Here is a 19,349-nt window from a genome sequence, read left to right on the forward strand (position 1 = left end):
AAGAAATTGTTGCGGCTGCGCTCTCGTGGCTTCTCAGACCTTTGCTCCTCCCACAGTCTGCTCATGCGCCTTTCGTGGGATAGAAAACGTTTCCGTCATTTTTTTTTTTTTAACTGTGGGAAAAGATGCGAGAAAATATGATGGGGGATAAGAGCAGGGCTGCTGGCAGAATAACTTCACTTTAATGGAGTTGGACATATGCCGACCTCGTTACCGAGCCCCAAATCCGGGGAGTTCTACCACAGAGACAGCCTTTAAATCCTCTACCGCTGGCTCTCACTCCCTTCTTTCTTGTCCCTGCCCTTGCAGTAGACGCCCTGCCCTCCCAGGGTTTTCAGTTTTTCTTCTATGTTCTGCCTCCACTTTTCCCCTTCAAAATTTTGCTTCCTGCTTTAAAACAGTGATTCTCAACGTAGCCTTCACGTTGGAATCACCGGGCGGGGGCGGGGTTTAAAAAAATACTTATGCCACGCTCATAGATGCGGCTTTAAGTGGTCTGATGTGAGATCTGGGCTTCCAGGTTTTAAAGATTCCTAGGTGACTCTGAGGTGCAACTAACGTAGAAGTCTATTGTTAAAAAGCGTCAATTGCTCCTACCCTTTTTTCAAACATTTTTGCAGATTCCTATCTGTAACTCCTAGGTGTAAGAGATACTCTTGCTGTTCTTTAAGGTTAAACCAATCTTACTCTTTTTTAAAAATTTTTAAAGTGTATTTATTTTTGACAGAGACAGAGTGCGAGCATGAGCTGGGGGGGGGGGGGCGCAGAGAGAGAGGGAGACACAGAATTCGAAGCAGGCTCCAGGCTCCAAGCTGTCAGCACAGAGCCTGACGTGGGGCTCCAACTCATGAACCATGAGATCATGACCTGGGCGGAAGTCGCACGCTTAACTGACTGAGCCACCCAGGCGCCCCAAAATAATCTTATTCTTGTCCACTTGTGTAATTCTCAGTAATTCTTGAAGGCCATTCACCTGTCTTCTGAAGGTGTAACCTTTGGAGTATAGTCGCTTGCTCCCTCTTTTGAGACCTTAAAGCACACTTACACGCAATATCATCATGATACTTATCAAAACGCATTAGTGTTACACCCCTTGCTGGAGGGCAGAGATTATCATTCCTCCCTATGCAAGCTACCTTTGGGAACAAATTTTTATGTTAGCTAGAATGGTACCATTTCTTTTGCAGTTGTTTTGATTTGTTTTACTGAAGATTTTCCCTCTTTCTTGAGAACTACTGACTTAAAACCAAACAAAAAAACCCGGTGATCACATATCCAGGAAAGTTGGTGGTTGTACAAGGTGGTCTTTAAGGTCTTTTCTAACTCTCAGATTCTGATTCTGTGTGATGTTGATAGGATTTTAACTCTGCCTTATTGCATATATTAAACACAGTTATTACACACCATGTCTTTTGGTATACGTTCAATTTGGCAGTAAGGTTCTACCTAGAGACAGCACAACCAGCTTGCAAATGAAAGGAAAATAATTAATTGGATGAAAAAATTGTTTTAGGATAGAGAAAATTTCACTCACATCCATCAGATTAAAATCTTTGGAAATTTCTGTTTCAATAGATACCTTTAAAAATTGAAAAGTACCTTTTAAAAACGATATTCTAAAGGAAAATAGGGCAAAAATCTTACTAATACAACTGTGAGATGTGCTATGTTTGAATTGTTGGTGATCAGGGAGGTAATATAAATGAAAGCTCCTGAAAGAAGTGATAACCCTCCCTCCCAAGCTGATAATGTAGCCACTAAACAAATACAGGAAGTGCAAATAGAAGAAATGAATGGGGATGGAGAAAGAATGTTAGCATGTTTGGCTGAGTTACTAAAGGAATGACTCACATCCAAAGCACTTTTGGAAATCCTATAATTTATCATTTTAAAACTTACAGTACAATGTTTGGCACTATAGTATATATACATAATTCTTTCACATTTTTCAATTGTTCCTCTATTTGGTCATCACCAGATTCTGTCACACTTCAGATAGTTTCAGAACTAGCAGCATGATACTTCTGTGGCTCTTCAATTGAACTAAACACTTGAAATCTTTCACGAAGCCAGTCCAATTTTAATAAAAGAAATTGATTGCAAAATATGGAAAAATAAAATAACATTTCCTTTTAAGCCCTTTTGCTGGAAAAATGAAATTGTGATAAATATAGTTTCATTTTGAAACATACAGCTGCCCCTCAGACACAAATGAGTAGGAAAGGGATTGAAAAGTAGTTTTTTTCTTCCTTTTTCTGAGATACTACAATTAATTCCTGTAAAACAGAGAGCAAAAGCAGCAACTGCATTCATTCAATAGATGCTCCATTCATGGTGAAGTTGAGGGAAGGTGCTCACAACAAACACTCTGAGTATGGTCTGACCAACCTAGAAAAAATGAGAACACTTTAATTGTTTTGCCTATAAAAGAAAACCCAAACTTCTTACTGTGGTCTCCAAAGCCCCTAAGAGAGTGATCCTTGTCTGCTTCTCCACTGCTATCTCCTACTACTCTTTCCTTCGCTTACTACACCTGTAACCACACTGGGTCTAGCACATGCTGTTCCTTCAGTGTTAAGGCTTGTCCACTGTTCCAGATATGGGAAACACTTGTTTCCCAGCTCATCACATGTTTCTGGCTTCTCATCCTTCCAGTGTCAGCTTAAATGAGAAAATCCTTAGGGAGGCCTCCCTTGGCTATTTGATATTAGGAATATATAAGGAATTCCATTGCAGCATTGTAGAAGCCAAACCATATGATCTTAACTGTCTCAGTAGAATGGTTAAGTAAATTACTATATTTCCATGTAACTGTTCAAGTGAAGGAATTAGACCTACATGTACCAACATGGATTCATCTCAAAAACAATACTGAATGAAAACAGCCATCTTTTTTGATACCATTTCTGTCCATTTTTATTTTTTTATTCTTTAAAATTTAGTTTTAATTCCAGTATAGTTAACATACACTGTTATATTATTTTCAGATATACAATATAGTGATCCAGCCGTTCTATACATTACCCTGTGCTCATCATGACAAGTTCACTCCTTAATCCCCATCACTTATTTTATCCATTACCCCACCCACCTCCCTTCTGGTAACCATCAGTTTGTTCTCTATACTTACGAGTCTGTTTCTTGCTTTGTCTCTCTCTTTCTCTCTTTTTTCCTTCACTCATTCGTTTTGTTTCTTATCTGTCCATTTTTAAAGCACACAAAATAACCATAATTTTATATATTGTAGTCAAGGTAAAAAATGTCAATGAAGATGATAGCACTTTCAGGATGGTAGTTACTTCTAGGGAGGGGTAAGGGACGAGGTAGTGCTTTATGGGATATTAGCTATTAGTTATATCTAATGGGTTTACTGAAGAAAAACCTGAAGGATATGTGACAATATTAATATCTATTAAATCTGGGGAGAGAGAGATGATTGTAAATATGTTCTGTACTTTTCAATATTTTTATAAAGATTTTATAATTAAAATGGTTATTTAATTTTGAGACACGGTATGAGGGGGAAGGGGCAGAGAGAGAGAGGTAGACAGAGAATCTGAAGCTGGTTCTGCGCTGTCAGTGCAAAACCCTACCTGGGGCCTGAACTGAACCGTAAGATCATGACCTGAGCTGAAGTTGGATGCTCAAACAACTGAGCCACTCAGGGGCCCCAAGATTTCATAATTTTTTTAAGTTTAAATTAAAATGTTTCTATTAGTATAATTTATACAAACTGCCATAACAAACCCCCAATCTCAGTGACTTAACATGGTAAGAGTTTATTTCTCGTGTTCACAAAGTTCAGTAAAGATGTACCTGATGGAGAGGCTCTCTCTAAGTAGTAACCCAGAGATCTAGATTCCTTCTTTTTTTTTTTTTTTTAATGTTTATTTATTTTTGAGAGAGAGAGACAGTGAGAACCAGGGAGGGGCAGAGAGAGAGGGGTAGACACAGAATCCAAAACAGGCTCCAGGCTCTGAGCTGTGAGCACACAGCGCAATGTGGGGCTTGAACTCACGAACATGAGATCGTGACCCGAGCCAAAGTCAGACACTTAACCGACTAAGCCACCCAGGTGCCCCAGCACTCCTTCTATCTTGGGAAGCCATTGCTCTAACTGGGAGATTTTGTCTATGTCCACCCACATTCCATTAGTCAGAATTAGTTACATAGCCCTTTTAAATGCTAGGAGCTGGGTTGATCCATGTTGTCTCAAATGGCAAGAGCTTATTCTTTTTTTATGGCTGGGTGATATTCCACTGTACATATACCACATCTTATTTATTCATTTATCAGCAGACACTTAGGTTGCTTCCATGTCTTTGTTACTGTAAATAATGCTTCGGTGTAGGTCAGGGAGTGAGGGGTAGATGAACTAGGTGAAGGGGATTAAGAGGTACAACTTTCCAGTTATAGTAAGTCACAGAGATGAAAAGTACCACATAGGAAATATTGTCAACAATATTATAATAACATTATATGGAGACAGATAGTGACTACACTTCCGTGGTGACCACAGCTTAGTGTATAGAATTGTTAAATCACTATGTTGTACCCCAGAAATTAATATAATATTGTATGTCAATTACACTTCAATAATACATTTTTTTAAAAATAAAGGCTAGGGAGGGGTGCCTGGGTGGCTCAGTCGGTTGAGCGTCCGACTTCGGCTCAGGTCACGATCTCGCGGTCTGTGAGTTCGAGCCCCGCGTCGGGCTCTGGGCTGATGGCTCAGAGCCTGGAGCCTGCTTCCGATTCTGTGTCTCCCTCTCTCTGCCCCTCCCCCGTTCATGCTCTGTCTCTCTCTGTCTCAAAAATAAATAAAACGTTAAAAAAAATTTTTTTTAAATAAAGGCTAGGGAGCTGGGAAATACAGTCGTCTTGTGTGCCTAGGAAGAAAATTAAATGGTTTGGTGAACAAAGAATATTTCTTTTTACCACAAGACTAAAGTAGTCTTCTCTCTCTTTTTTTTCCCTTAGAGCATGGTCTCTGGAATCAGACCACTTAGATTAAAGTCCTAGCTTGACCACTTGCCATCTGAATGCTCTCCAGCAAGTTATTTCACTTCTCTGGGTCTCAGTTTCCTCATCTGTAATAATAGTATTTACCTCAGAGGATGACTATGAAGAACTAATGAGTTAACATTTGCAAACAGTAAGTGATCTATAAATATTAACTATTACCATCATCATCACTTAGGAGTAATAATTCTTATATTTCGTTTTTCACCTAATAACCTATGAACTTACTGTCTTTCCCTGCCCTCATGTGGCTCTCGCTCTGATAATCCCAGCACCTAGCATAGTGCCCTAGCTATCTGGTTTTAATGAATGGGACAGGTATATTCCTTCACCTATACACTGTAGTTCTATTTATATTGCATTAACCTATTTGGGGTTAAGATTGACTTACATGTATTTACGTGTGAAAAAGAAGTGTCTAGGCTTTCTACAAAAACACTTAAGAAAAAAACTTGGTGGAGGTAGATGAACTACAATTGGCAACATGTTGACAGTTATTAAAGTTGATGATGGATACATGGAAGTTTCTCACACTCTGTTCTTTCTCCTCTTTTCTGTATGCACGAGAACATATATAATAAAAAGTTTTGAAAAATCAAAACTGGGTACTCAACTACAGGTCCAGATCTTTTTTTCTTTCCTAATCGACAGCTTTTAATATATGTATCTACTCAATCTTTGAGAGTTTTTAAAACATTTTTGTAATTTATGGAGTGTTTAACATTAAAAAAACTACAAGGAAACTTAAATTATAACTGCTTGTAAAAGAAATGAATGTGTCAAATATTTTAACAATTTTGGTTTCAGGCCTTGGAATAAGAATGTTTGCAAGGAGTCTAAAAAAAACTTATCCAGATTTATAATCTTAAGAATTTCTAGCTGTGCTAAAATTCAGTATCTTTTTTTTCACCTCACAGTTACTTTTTAAAAAATTTTGTGGTGAGAACATTTAAGATCTACTGTCTTAGCAACTTTAAAATATACAGCACGTGTTAACTATAGTCACCATGCTGTATATTAGATCCCCAGAACTTATTCATTTTATAACTGGAAGTTTGTACCATTTGACTGTCTCCCCATTTCCCCCACCCCCGGCCCCTGGCAACCACCAGTCTACTCTTTCTTTCTATGAGTTTGGCCTTTCTGGGTTCCCACATGTAAGTGCAACCATACAGTATTTGTTTTTCTATGTATGACTTACTTTAGTTAGCATATTGCCATCAAAATTTTATCCAAATGGCAGTGTTTCCTTCTTTCCTTCTTTTATGGCTGATTAATATTCCTCTGTGTGTCTTTGTGTGTGTGTGTGTGTGTGTACATAGATAGATGAGTATCACATTTTTTTAATCCAGTCATCCATTGACAGACACTTAGGTTGTTTCCGTGTTTTGGCTATTATGAATAATGCTGCAGTGAACATGTGGGGTGCAGATACCTCTTTGTAAAATTCATTATCTTTTAAACAAATGATTTCTAATGGGTGAACAAAGGAAGAAGAAAAAGAATTATAAGAACTATATTTAGAATGCTGGTATTATATTCATCACTAAGATAAAAATCTTATCTTGCCTTATTCTATCTTCATTAGGGAAGAATGCCAACCTCTGGGTGCCAGGTGTTGGTGCCATCCATAGGTGGCATCCATAGGTGCCAGAGTAATCCTCGGCACAGATCAGAGTGGTCAGATTAAACCTCAGCACAGCAAATAACAGGGACATCAGCATGATAGCTCTGTTTCTCATGCCCCCAAGTCCCATGAAATGATGTGATGGACCCAGATGGAGACCCTGTGCTCAGCGAGTTGCATCATGGGTGAGAAACCCAGGGCCAAGGGTTCAACACCTTAATTCTCATCAGTCAGATTGAGAGCTTGTTTGGAGGTTCCAGCAGGGAAGCACAGATAGTCGTATACCTCTGACTGATGAACAGTCCTCCTCTATCGGAGAAAGTCGTCCTCTTCAACCAAGTGTGCAGCTTCAGGAGTGACGTACATGGAGTGGTGAGGTAGGAAGGGAGGCCTGCCTAGCCAGCCAGATCAGCCGAATCAACCCTGGCAATCAATGGAGTGACAGATGTCACAGCCAGATCACCCTCATATCATCATCAGTCAGACTGAAACAAGATTACACTGGTGCACACGTGAGAAGGGAGCTGAAGTGTCAGGCACAGCCGAGCAGTCCTGCTTTCATCGGGGCATCGGACAGAGCTGAATAGTGCTGCCATCCCGAGGGTGTCCAGCACAGGGGAATAGTTCCAATCTGGCCACACCCACAGGAGTTTTTCTGTTTTCCTAGCTCAAGGATGAGATGACAAACTCAGCAGCAGGGTCATAGTGTCAACTGTAGCTGCTGCTTGACTCATGTGAACCACGTGATTGTTTTGTGAATGCTGCAGTGCTGGATGAAGGGGACAAAGAAAGCATTAAATGTTCCCACCCCTTCCCCCCGCTACCCGCCGCACACACCTCACAGGGATGCAGGCGTTCCACCATCAGGTACCAGGGTTATTGTTCTCTTTCCATGGCCATGAAGGTCATTTGTTCTAAGTCAGTAGCCACTATGTCTCTCTTCACTCACCTGACTCCTACCTCCATGCAGACCTTCTTCCATTTCAGATGCATGCTGTGATGGAACTTGGTAGAACTAAGAGTTCCCCCACCGTCAAGCAGGCCACTGTAGGGATACTCCAGGGCTCATAAGTTTCACCAACTGACTCTTATCCTCATGGCCAGCAGTCTTCCTCCCCAACAACTGAAACCAAGTGGTAGCAGAAGCAACAGATGCAGTCACCTTCCCTTTGTGGTCCAACTGCCACCTTAAGATGAAGCCAGTGAGGCTTCCCAGGTACTAGGACCAGAGGGGGAAAACGGTGAGGAGTGACTAGAGATTGTCAGGGTGGAATCACAAACACAGAGTCCCAGACTCCCGTTGCTCCCAACCTTTCAGTCCTGACCTTCCCTACACGGCTGTTCCAAAGGAGATGCTCCCTTGGAAGCCTAATAGGCAGTATGGCTCCATTCAGTCTCACCCAGGTGTGGACTCTTTCTACCAGTGTCTGCATGGGCCACATGAATGTGCTATTGGCCTGTAGCAATGGCTTTTCAGAGTTCACAGCCCCACAGAGCAGTGTTTTTACTACTAGGTGCCTGACCTGAGAGCTAGAGCATTAGCCACAGCCTGAGTCAGTTGAACATATAACATGGATGGTCCTTAGCAGTACCGCCTGAGAGAAGAGTAATGCCTATAAGCTTGGCCCATTGTACTGACCAGTCCTTACCACAGTTTTTCTTCCAGACCTGTTGGGGACACACAGGTGCTGCCACCCAGGACACATCATCAGCTTTTAGTTTGGCTGAACCATCAGTAAACCAAGCCCAAGGACCCTTAGGGACACTCTGGAAGTGGGGTCCCTAGGTAGCTGGAGGCTGGCCCTATGAGTGATCTAGGAGGGGGAGCTACGATGCCCCTAAACCTGTGGCCCCAATATCTTCATGTGAGGAGGACACACCTGTGGGGCTAAGCACACTATTTTCATTAAGTAAGAAAAGACTGTTGTGCCTTTCCAACACTGGTACCATTGAGTGGACCCAACCTAAGAGAATATCTAGGTGCAGTGTTACCTGGAAGTACTGGGTAAGATGCTCAGTCTCCCCAAGTGCCCACCTAATAGCAGACCAGTAGCTGTTTTGCAAATGGAATGTTGTGGGTAGGTGCTAGGGTGGCAGCAAGTCCAGAGTCCCAGGGGATGCCTCCAAGCAGAAGCAGCCTCCCTTCACCAGAGGTGTATGACAAGGGTCCAAAAAGCCAGACTCAGATGGTTACAGTTAATTCCCTTCCTCATATTACTTCATTTCCAATTCTGGCCAATTGAACGCATGGCTGTGAACGAGCTCTGGTATTCAAGTCATAAAAATTTTTATCCTGCTTCCTTGCCCTCCCTTCACCTCATTGTACCGTCATTAGAGACTAAGGCCTCTGGTCTGCCCTGGGGGTGGAGAAACTTCAACCCCCACCCTTAGTCCCCTTTCTCCTTAAAGGCAGTTAAATCAGAATACATAGTTCATGGTCAAGTGGTAAAGGTGCTGAAGGAAGAATTTGTTTTAAGGCAACCACTTGGCTTCTTAGTTCCTCCAGTAGAGAGAATGATTTCTGTGGAGGGATCTGGTTTCGCAGAGGCACTCTCAGTTTCAACTGGGTCGATGACTAACTGGCTGCTGCCCCCTCCCCCATAGCTCAATATCCGGACCAAATCTCTTTGGTCCTCACCCTCTCCATGTCTTCTGTGCTTAGCCCCTGCTTGAACAGCCATATCCACGTTGCCTTATGGGTCCCTTTGGAGGGAATTTGATATTCCCTTCCTTAGTTTTGTCTTGCATTGCAGTCTTTGCCTTGTTTGGGTTGCCCATCTTTATCCCAGGCATTTTTTTGGCTCAGGGTCAGCAGTGCCCACACAGAGGGCCTTTGAGGACTAAAAACAAAGGTAGTGGAGTCTTCCACCTGCAGGGGGCAAACCACAACACCCTTTCAGCCATTCTCTGAAGTGAGGGGCTCATCATGAAGGCTTTCATTGTGTCCATTTTGCAGTCAGTCTGGAGCATCTACAGCACTCAGGCTTTGAATAACTTCTTCCATGGTGTTCCATGGCATTTTTAAAATCAGCATTGGGGAAAGCTTTCTGGTTTGGCCATAATGTCATCATTGAAACAGAAATTCACAGGTGCCTGGGTGGCTCAGTCGGTTGAGCGTCCAACTTGGGCTCAGGTCATGATCTTGCGGTTTGTGGGTTCAAGCCCTATGTAGGGCTCTGTGCTGACAGCTTGGAGCCTGGAACCTGCTTCGAATTCTGTGTCTCCCTCTTTCTCTGCAACCCCCGCTTCCGTGCTCGCGTTCTGTCTCTCTCTCAAACATAAACATTAAAAAACTTAAAAAAAATTTTTTTTTTATCATTTATTCATTTTGGAGAGAGAGAGGGACAGAGCATGAGCGGGGATGGGGCAGAGAGAGGGAGACACAGAATCCGAAGCAGGCTCCAGGCTCTGAGCTGTCAGCACAGAGCCCAACGCAGGGCTCGAACTCACGAACTGCGAGATCATGACCTGGGCCAAAGTTGGACGCTCAGCTGACTGAGCCACCCAGGTGCCCCAATATTTAAAAATTTTTAAAAATTCAAAGTAGCAAGTCTTGTTGAGGGCATAATTGTGTCCCAGTTACATAGTAGCTTAAAGCATGTGAGACAGCCTAGCTGCTGCCATTCATTCTCGCTCCCTCATCACACAGACATACCAGCCAGGTCTTCAACAGCTCTCCAGTCTGTCAGCCAAAGCCATCCCGGGTGTCCCTCACCAGAATGGGTGGATTGAAAACTGATTTTGTTGGACTACAGGTTTGTCCCTGGTGATCTTAGGCTGATTAGGGTAGGATCATTTGGAGTTTCTACCCAGGTATGGTCAAGCCCCTCACTGCTATGGACCAGCACCCTTCATTTAGTAATAATGTACACATCTGCAGCCCCTTGCATCGCATCCACTTGAGGCATCTCTATCCCTAATAACATGGATTTTGCACTGAATCTGGACCCTGATGATCTCTTTGGCTCTTTGGTTGTCAGATTTGTTATACCATCCTGGGATTTTAGAGTTCTGATCAATCTGTGGTGGCCTCTGATGAAATATGCCTTTTAATACCATCCTCTGTGTTCTGCATGTCCATCATCTTGTATGTTGTCTGAGAACTTAGAGATTGGCCTTGGGAGAGATCTTTGTAAATATTCTGTCCTCCAGGAGGCTGCTGATTTCTCCAGTCAGCAGTTGAAGTGATTTAACATTAGAGTCAAGGTCCCAAGTCATTCATAAGTGATATTTTTATGTTTAACTGAGTGTCAGCTAATGTCCCGTGGGGTTTTTGGCTAATGAACATACTAACTTCTGGCATAACTTCACTGAGGACAATTTAGAATTGTAATGGCCACTTTAGGCAACTTTGACACGAATAAGATTGTTCGTCTGAGAGGGGCTTTAGAACAAAAAGAAAAAAAACTCACGAGGAGACTACCTTGTCTAAAAAAAAGAAATCACATTATTTTCCCATACATTGAGTATTAATAAGCACTGAATTTTCCTGGTATGACTTGATAAAATTACCAAGGCCCTAAGTTATTGGTTAAAACACCTCCGATGACTGTTGTGGGTAGGTGTATATAACTGTCAAAATGGGTGTTTAGCTTTTGCAGTGATAATTTCATTCTGAAACCAGTTCCTTCTCTCCTTTTACAGTTTTTCTTTTTCTCTTTGCCTCACTTGGGAAGTTTTAAGGATTATCATAAAAATTATTTTGTCATTAGGTGCATATTCTAGGAATATCTAGTACAGATAGTCATAAATGTCTATGAGAAAGAAAAAACATAATAAACTTTCTTTCGCTTTAGAAAACATGACAGACTTAAATAGTGGCCTTTTTTAGTAGACTTACAAGGTGAGAAGAGTGTCTTCTTTTGGTTTTAATCTGTAAAATTATTGCAAGTCAGTGTTCTACTTAAGCAGGCTCCATGCTCAACACAGAGCCCAATGCAGGGCTTGATGCCACGAGTGTGGGATCATGACCTGAGCTGAAATCAAGAGCCGGATCCTCAACCAACCGAGCCACCCAGGCCCCCTATGAATATAATCTAAAAAGTGTATTCAGGGAATCTTGGCTAGAAGGTTCTTGATTTCCTGTCTATTGGTTTTCTCTGGGTCTGGAGAAAGCCAAAGTTGGCTGGGGAGATTAAAGGAGATAATAAAAATAATTATACTATATGCAATATAATAATTACATAAAACATGAATATGTACACAGGAAAATGGATATTATTTGTTAGGCAAATTATTAAGTTTATTAAATTATTAAACTTATTAAAATAGTAATTTCAATGTAATTCATATTTTGTTTAATATGTCAACACTAATTATGTCTTAAAATTAAAGCCCTTAATTTTATTGTGTATTTACATTGCTATATGTTTACATACAAACACATTCATATGAAGGTATATTAAGGAGTGATGTCACTGCACGTTGCAGAGTAGGGAACTCCAGGGCTGCATCCTCCCCAGAAGAAACCAATGAGCTGGCAAAAACTATCATAATCAGCTTTTGCAAAACACTAGAATCGAGTCAGTTATAACTACCAGAGGAAGGCTTGATGAAGACAACAGCTGCTGTGCTGTGGAAAGAGAACATAGTGGCCTTTTAAATTGCCCACTACGGTCCCCCACACCCTAGATTGGGAGCACCAAGAGGACAGCTGTCCACACTCTTAGTGCAGGTTGCTAGTGCCTAGGAGAGCAATATGGACCTTATTCTCAAATAATTGTGCTTGTGGGTTTAGAATTGTCTGGTAGCTCTCTAAAGGACCTGCACAATGTTTACCTTTGTTTCTGTCAACTCAGAGCATTCCTGGACCTGGGGCACCTTCCCGAGCAGCTTTTGCCAAAAACATTTAAAGGCCCACATATTGGCTATAGCAGCCTGGGAGCAAGGGACAACAGTCAGGACAACAAATAGACCATAAAGCCTAGGAAGGAAGAGATTGGGGAAGGAGATACATGGAGAATTAGGGACTTTCAGAAGCCCCCACATATACCTGGGAATCAGGAAGGCCTCATGTGTGCCCAGGGCTGGATACATCCTCAAAAAAACCCTGAAAAGACCCTAAGCTTTTACCTCCAGCTCGACTTCAGGCTCCATACAATCAGGATGTGAAGGCTAAGGCAGAGTCACAAATGGCCTGGCTAAGCATTGGAGAAGTGCTCCCACATTGAGCCAATCTTAGAAGACTGGAAGAGTAGTTTATTTTTTTCTTTTTCCTTCCTTCTTCCCCTTTGTTCTTTCTTCCTCCTCTTTCTCTTCCTCTTTCTTCTCTCCCAATATTTACAGAAACTCTTTAAAATACTAACTGACCACAAAGCTAACAAAACAGAGGCTTAGGTAGCCATATGTGACAAAGAATACAGATTTTACAAATATAGTTTAGAAAAGTTACTAAACAAGCAACAGCATAGATCAATGGAATAGAGTTGAGAATTCAGAAAGAAACCTGTATATCTATGGCCAGCTGATTTTTGACAAGAGTGCCAAAACCATTGAATGAGGAAAGAATTGTCTCTTCAATAAATGGTGCTGGAAAACTAGGTATACACATGCAAAAGAATGAAATTGGACCCTTACCTTATACTATATACAAAAATTAACTCAAGAATGGATGAAAGATCTAAATGTAAAAGCTAAAACTATAAAACTCTTAGAAGAAAACATAGGGGTAAAATTTCATGACTTTAGATTTGACAATGGATTCTTAAATATGATACCAAAAGCACAGACAATAAAAGAAGAGGGAGATAAATTGGACTCCATCATAATTAGAAACTTTTGCAAAAATGAACTATTGGGACCTCATCAAAATAAAAACTTCTGCACAGCGAAGGAACAATCAGCAAAACTAAAAGGCAACCGACAGAATAGGAGAAGATATTTGCAAATGACATATCAGATAAAGGGTTAGCATCCAAAATCTATAAAGAACTTATCAAACTCAACACCCAAAAAACAAATAATCCAGTGAAGAAATGGGCAAAAGACATGAATAGACACTTCTCCAAAGAAGACATCCAGATGGCCAACAGACACATGACAAAATGCTCAACATCACTCATCATCAGGGAAATACAAATCAAAACCACAATGAGATACCACCCCACACCTGTCAGAATGGCTAACATGAACAACTCAGGCAACAACAGATGTTGGTGAGGATGTGGAGAGAGAGGATCTCTTTTGCATTGTTGGTGGGAATGCAAACTGGTGCAGCCACTCTGGAAAACAGTATGGAGGTTCCTCAAAAAATTAAAAATAGAACTACCCTATGACCCAGAAATGGCACTACTAGGTATTTATCCAAGGGATACAGGGATGCTGTTTCGAAGGGGCACATACACCCGCATGTTTATAGCAGCACTATCAACAATAGCCGAAGTATGGAAAGAGCCCAAATGTCCATCGATGGATGAATGGATAAAGAAGATGTGGTATATATATACAATGGAGTATTACCTGGCAATCCAAAAGAATGAAATCTTGCCATTTGCAACTACGTGGATGGAACTAGAGGGTATTGTGCTAAGCAAAATTAGTCAGAGAAAGACAAATATCATATGACTTCACTCATATGAGGACTTTAAGACACAGAACACGTGAACACGTGGGAAGGAAAGCAAAAATAATATAAAAACAGGGACGGGGACAAAACATAAGAGACTCTTAAATATAAAGAACAAACAGAGGGTTCCTGGAGGGGTTGTGGGAGGAGGGATCAGCTAAATGGGTAAGGGGCATTAAGGAATCTACTGAAATCATTGCTGCACTATATGCTAACTAACTTGGATGTAAACTTAAAAAAATTTTTTTAAAGAATTAAAAACTTTGGTACATCTAAGGACACTATCAAGAAAGTGAAAATACAACTACAGAACAAAAGAAAATTTGTGCTTTGTGAACCATAAATCTTAGAAGAGTCTAGTATCCAGAATATATACAGGACTCTTACACCTCACCCAAAGACAAACCATACAGTTTTAAAATGTGCAAAGGACTTGAATAGACATTTCTCTAAAGAAGACATACAGAAATGGGTGCCTGGTGACTCAGTCAGTTAAGCCTCCGACTTCAGCTCAGGTCATGATCTCACAGTTCGTGAGTTTGAGCCCTGCTTTGGGCTGTGTGCTGACAGTGGGGAGCCTGTTCAGATTCTCTGTCTCCATCTCTCTCTGCCCCTCCCCTGCTCATGTGCTCATGTGCGCTCTCTCTCAAAAATAAACAAACATTTTAAAAAATGAAGACCTACAGATGGACAATAAATACATGAAAAGATGCTTAGCATCACTAATCATTAGGGAAATGAAAATCAAAACCACCATGAGATACCACTTTCCACCTAGTAGGATGGCTGTTATTTAAAAAAAAAAAAAGAAAGAAAACAGCAAGAGTTGGTGAGGACATGGAGAGTTGGAGTCCTCATGCATGGATGATGGAAGTGTAAAATGGTGTAGCTGCTGTGGAAAACAGTTTGGTTGGTCTTCAAAAATGTTAAATGAACAATTGCCATATGACCCAGCACTTCCACTCTTAGGTAAATACCCAAAAAGAACTTAAAGCAGGTAAACAAATACTTGCACACGAATGTTCAGAGCAGCACTATTCCTAATAGCTGAAAGATGAAAACAACCCAAATGTCCATTCAACCAGTGAATAAACAAAATGTGATACACATATACATACAAAGGATGTTGTTCAGCCATAAAAAGGAGTGAGATACTGGCATATACTACAACATAGACGAACCTCAAAAACATGCCAAGTGAAAAAAGCCAGCCACAAAAGGTCATATATTGTGTGATTCTACATATATGAAATACCCAGAATAGGCAAATCCGTAGAGACAGAAAGCAGATTAGTTGTTGCCTAGGGCTGGAGGGAGGAGAGAATGGGGAGTGAGTGCTTAGTAGGTATAGGGTTTCCCTTTGGGGTAATGAAAATGTTTGGAACTAGATAGAGGTGATAGTTGTACAACACTGTAAATGTGCTAAATGCCATTGAGTTGTACACCTTAAAATAGTTCATTTTACATTATATGAATTTTACCTCGTTATGAAAGTATATTAATTTTTAAAAGGTCTGTAAATGGCAAAAAAGGGTATGTCCAATGTTGATAGGTTTACTTATTTAAAAATGCATATATGGGCACCTGGTTAGCCCAGTCAGAGGAGTATGTGACTCTCAATCTCAGGGTTGTGAGTTTTAGCCCCACATTGGTTTAAATGAATGAATGAATGAGTGAATGAATGAATGAATGAATAAAACTTTACAAAATAAAATAAAAAGGTATATAAGTACCTTGCTGCAAATTATTACATAGATGACATACAAAAAAAGTAAAATTAGATTTGTTTTTTAATAAAACAACCAGCTACTTCTCTGTGTAGATAACAGAGGGTTTCTGTTGTGAGTTATTTAAAAATCATAGAGCATATTTTGTTAAGACCAAAAACATTCTTTTTACTTTTTGTACTTCTAGCAAAGTCTTGAATAATTCTGACAAAAGTTTTTTTTTTTTAAGTTAAATTCCTTTTTAAAATAACACTGCTAATTATTACTGTGGTTTAAATATATATATATATATATATATATATATATATATATATATATATATATATATATAACTGAATTTGGGGTTTAAAAACTATGATTGCACAGTTAACAGGAAATAATATTTCTCCCAAGGACATACTATAGGTATAGAATGTCATAATAACCACCTTCTTTGGGTGACTAATGCTGCCATACTAATGGAGAAACTTTAGTCTCTAAAATTATAGACTATTAGAAACTTTGCTTTTTGAAAATATATCTTTAAAAATAAAGCGTCCCAGGGGCGCCTGGGTGGCTCAGTCGGTTGAGCGTCTGACTTCAGCTCAGGTCATGGTCTCGCAGTTTGTGAGTTCAAGCCCTGCGTCGGTCTCTGTGTTAATAAACAGTTCAGAGCCTGGAGCCTGCTTCAGATTCTCTGTCTCCCTCTCTCTCTCTCCACCTCCCCTGCTCATGCTCTGCCTCTCTCTGTCTCTCAAAAATAAATAAATGTTAAAAACAAAAAAATAAAAAGCATCCCAGGGGCACCTGGGTGGCTCAGTCAGTTAGGCGGCCAACTTTGGCTCAGGTCACGATCTCCCAGTTTGTAAGTTCGAGCCCCCGTGTGGGTTCTGTGCTGACAGCTTATAGCCTGGAGCCTGCTTTGGATTCTGTGTCTCCCTCTCTCTCTGCCCCTCCCCAACTCTGTCTCTTTCTCTCTCTCTCAAAAAATAAATATTAAAAGAAATTTAATAAATAAATAAAAAATAAAGCATCCTATTCTTGCTTGGAGAATCTTAAGTCACTTTGATCTAGAGAAACAGCTGCAGTTTTCACCCTAGGTGCAGAGCTTCAGGTAAGGGCTCTGGCTTCAACATTCTGCGTATATCCTAACTTGGTAGATTCCAAGGAATCCAAGGGTATACTTTGCTGCTTAGAACTGATGTTGGTCCCTTTACACACAACCTTGCTTTAAGCCTCCTGCTTCATTTAAATTTCCCCTAAACTCTAACCTGCCCCCAAATTCTATAAAGACTCTATCTTACCCTTCCTTTTTTTAAAATGTCCCATGGTTCCTCTGATGTGACCTCCCTCATTGCAGTGGATCAGTGAACCTGATTTTGTTGTACTCTAAGCTTGTTTTTAGTAGCCTGATGGGGCTAACAGAGTAAAATTCCTACTTCCACACATGTCAGAAAAGTAGGCAACAGGATTCAATCAATCACAAGACGTTTTATTACAGCATAGCAAGCAGTAGGAGCATCTGCATAGCAGTGGCAGTTCCTGTGCCCCCAAGTCTCATGTTGTGACGTGAGGGGCTACACGCATAGTGGATCGTGCCACAGCTGAGAAACTCAGTGCCAAGAACTCAGCATGTTCTGTAGCAAGCATCAAACAGGGCAGTTCCCCTTTCCCAGGGAGCAGTGACATTGTAGTCATCTTTTGGTCACCCTGACCAAGCTAACTGTGTGTGTGACTCTATACAAACCAATCGGTATCAGGGGATGGTTAGGCCTTAGCAAGGCAATGTAAGGATGCTTCAGCCCTGTGGTGACCACCTCTCCTATAAACCAGTGAAAATATTTGTATTGAATGCATTTTTACTTCAAAAACCTTTAGCTCATTATTTCTAGAGATTTTTGAAGAAGATAGGAAGAGTCAAAAGGGAAGGAAACTCCTAATTCTAAGCCAAAAGCAAAGTTTAGAGAGAAAACAATGCTCCTTGGAAAACGTGATTTATAACTTTGGTTTTTGTTTGATACTTATGAAGGATGCCAAACTTACTTCCTCTGGACGTTATCAAAAGATTGTTGAATTGGTTACTATCAAGAGATAGGTAGTGGTATAGCAGCGTATTCACTAAACCAAAGGTCCAAAATAAGATTGCCAAATATGATGACATTGTTGATTCTTCACTAATTTCCTTTATATATGTTTTCTTAATCTTTCAGAGTTTTCTATTTTGGCCAACTCAAACAACCAGAAATGTATGTGTTGTGTTGGAACCTAGACTACATTGAGCCCAAACGATTTGATTGGGTCACCAAGATATAAAAGCCCCACCAAATTTGATTGGGCCACCAAGATATAAAAATACACGTGGATACATCTATACCTTGAAATCTGATTTTGGGTTAAGCTTATATCATCCCCTGGAATCACTGTAGGTGACAATATTTTCACTGCACGAAACTTACAGCACATTGCTTTACATGTGGCAGTGGAGTAACAGTTCTGTCATGCTGAATTTCCATATTGGCCATTTATTTACCCTTTATAGATGTTGTGTTCAATTATTCTGATATTGTATTTCTGTTATTTTTTAAATGTTTATTGATTTTTAAGGCAGAGAGAGAGTGCAAGTAGGGGAGGGACAGAGAGAGAGGGAGACACAGATCTGAAGCAGGCTCCAGGCTCTGACCTGTCAGCACAGAGCCCAGCACGGGGCTCGAACTCACAAACCGCGAGATCATGACCAGAGCTGAAGTCAGATGCTTAACTGACTGAACCACCCAGGTGCCCCTGTAGGTCGTTATTTAATGCCAAAGTATTTTCTCTTTGACAACAGAACACTTTTGCAGATAGAACAAATAATAAATAGATTTAAGAGACCATGCAGAAACTTGTATTGATGGATAGTGCCACTGAACAGTAAAGCATCTGTCTTTGGTATGTAGTTGTCACAGCCCATTCAGCCTTTCCCACATCTGGTCTTACCTCAGCCAAATACTAGATTAGGTTTTGAAATCATTAGGACTGTGGACACTGACTTGAGAAAAACAGAATAAATGAAACTCTGCCCAAATAAAAATGAATTCTACTTTTTTTTTTTTTAATTCTCAAAGCCAGAATATCTTCCATTGTATCAGCTAGGAATGATTTTGGCTGCAAGAACAGACAGTGTGGCTAATGATGGACAGGAGTTCATTTTTCTCACATAACAAGGTGTCTGGAGATTTGTGGCTGCTGGGCAATTGGTTTAATATCTCAACTGTATCAGGATCCTCTGCTCTATAAGTTCATGTTTGCAAGATGGTTGCTGTAACTCCAGACATGGCATGAAATAGAGAAAAAGAAACGGACACAGGATATTTGTCCTTTTCGTTATAAAGCAAAACTCTTCCAGGAGTCCTCCGATAGATTTCTGCTTATAGTTCATCAGTCACACAGT

The 19,349-nt window shown here is 40.5% G+C and overlaps 1 long non-coding RNA gene across 1 annotated transcript; it reads left to right on the plus strand.

Annotated features, from left to right (window-relative positions):
* Positions 1–5,161: 5,161 nt before the first annotated feature.
* On the plus strand, positions 5,162–13,907 carry LOC128311589 (uncharacterized). The gene is made up of 2 exons (XR_008290088.1): positions 5,162–9,738; positions 10,158–13,907. It is a non-coding gene; the product is annotated as an uncharacterized LOC128311589 (long non-coding RNA).
* Positions 13,908–19,349: the final 5,442 nt, after the last annotated feature.

This window comes from Acinonyx jubatus, chromosome X, assembly GCF_027475565.1.
Source record: "Acinonyx jubatus isolate Ajub_Pintada_27869175 chromosome X, VMU_Ajub_asm_v1.0, whole genome shotgun sequence".
Lineage (NCBI taxonomy): Eukaryota > Metazoa > Chordata > Mammalia > Carnivora > Felidae > Acinonyx > Acinonyx jubatus.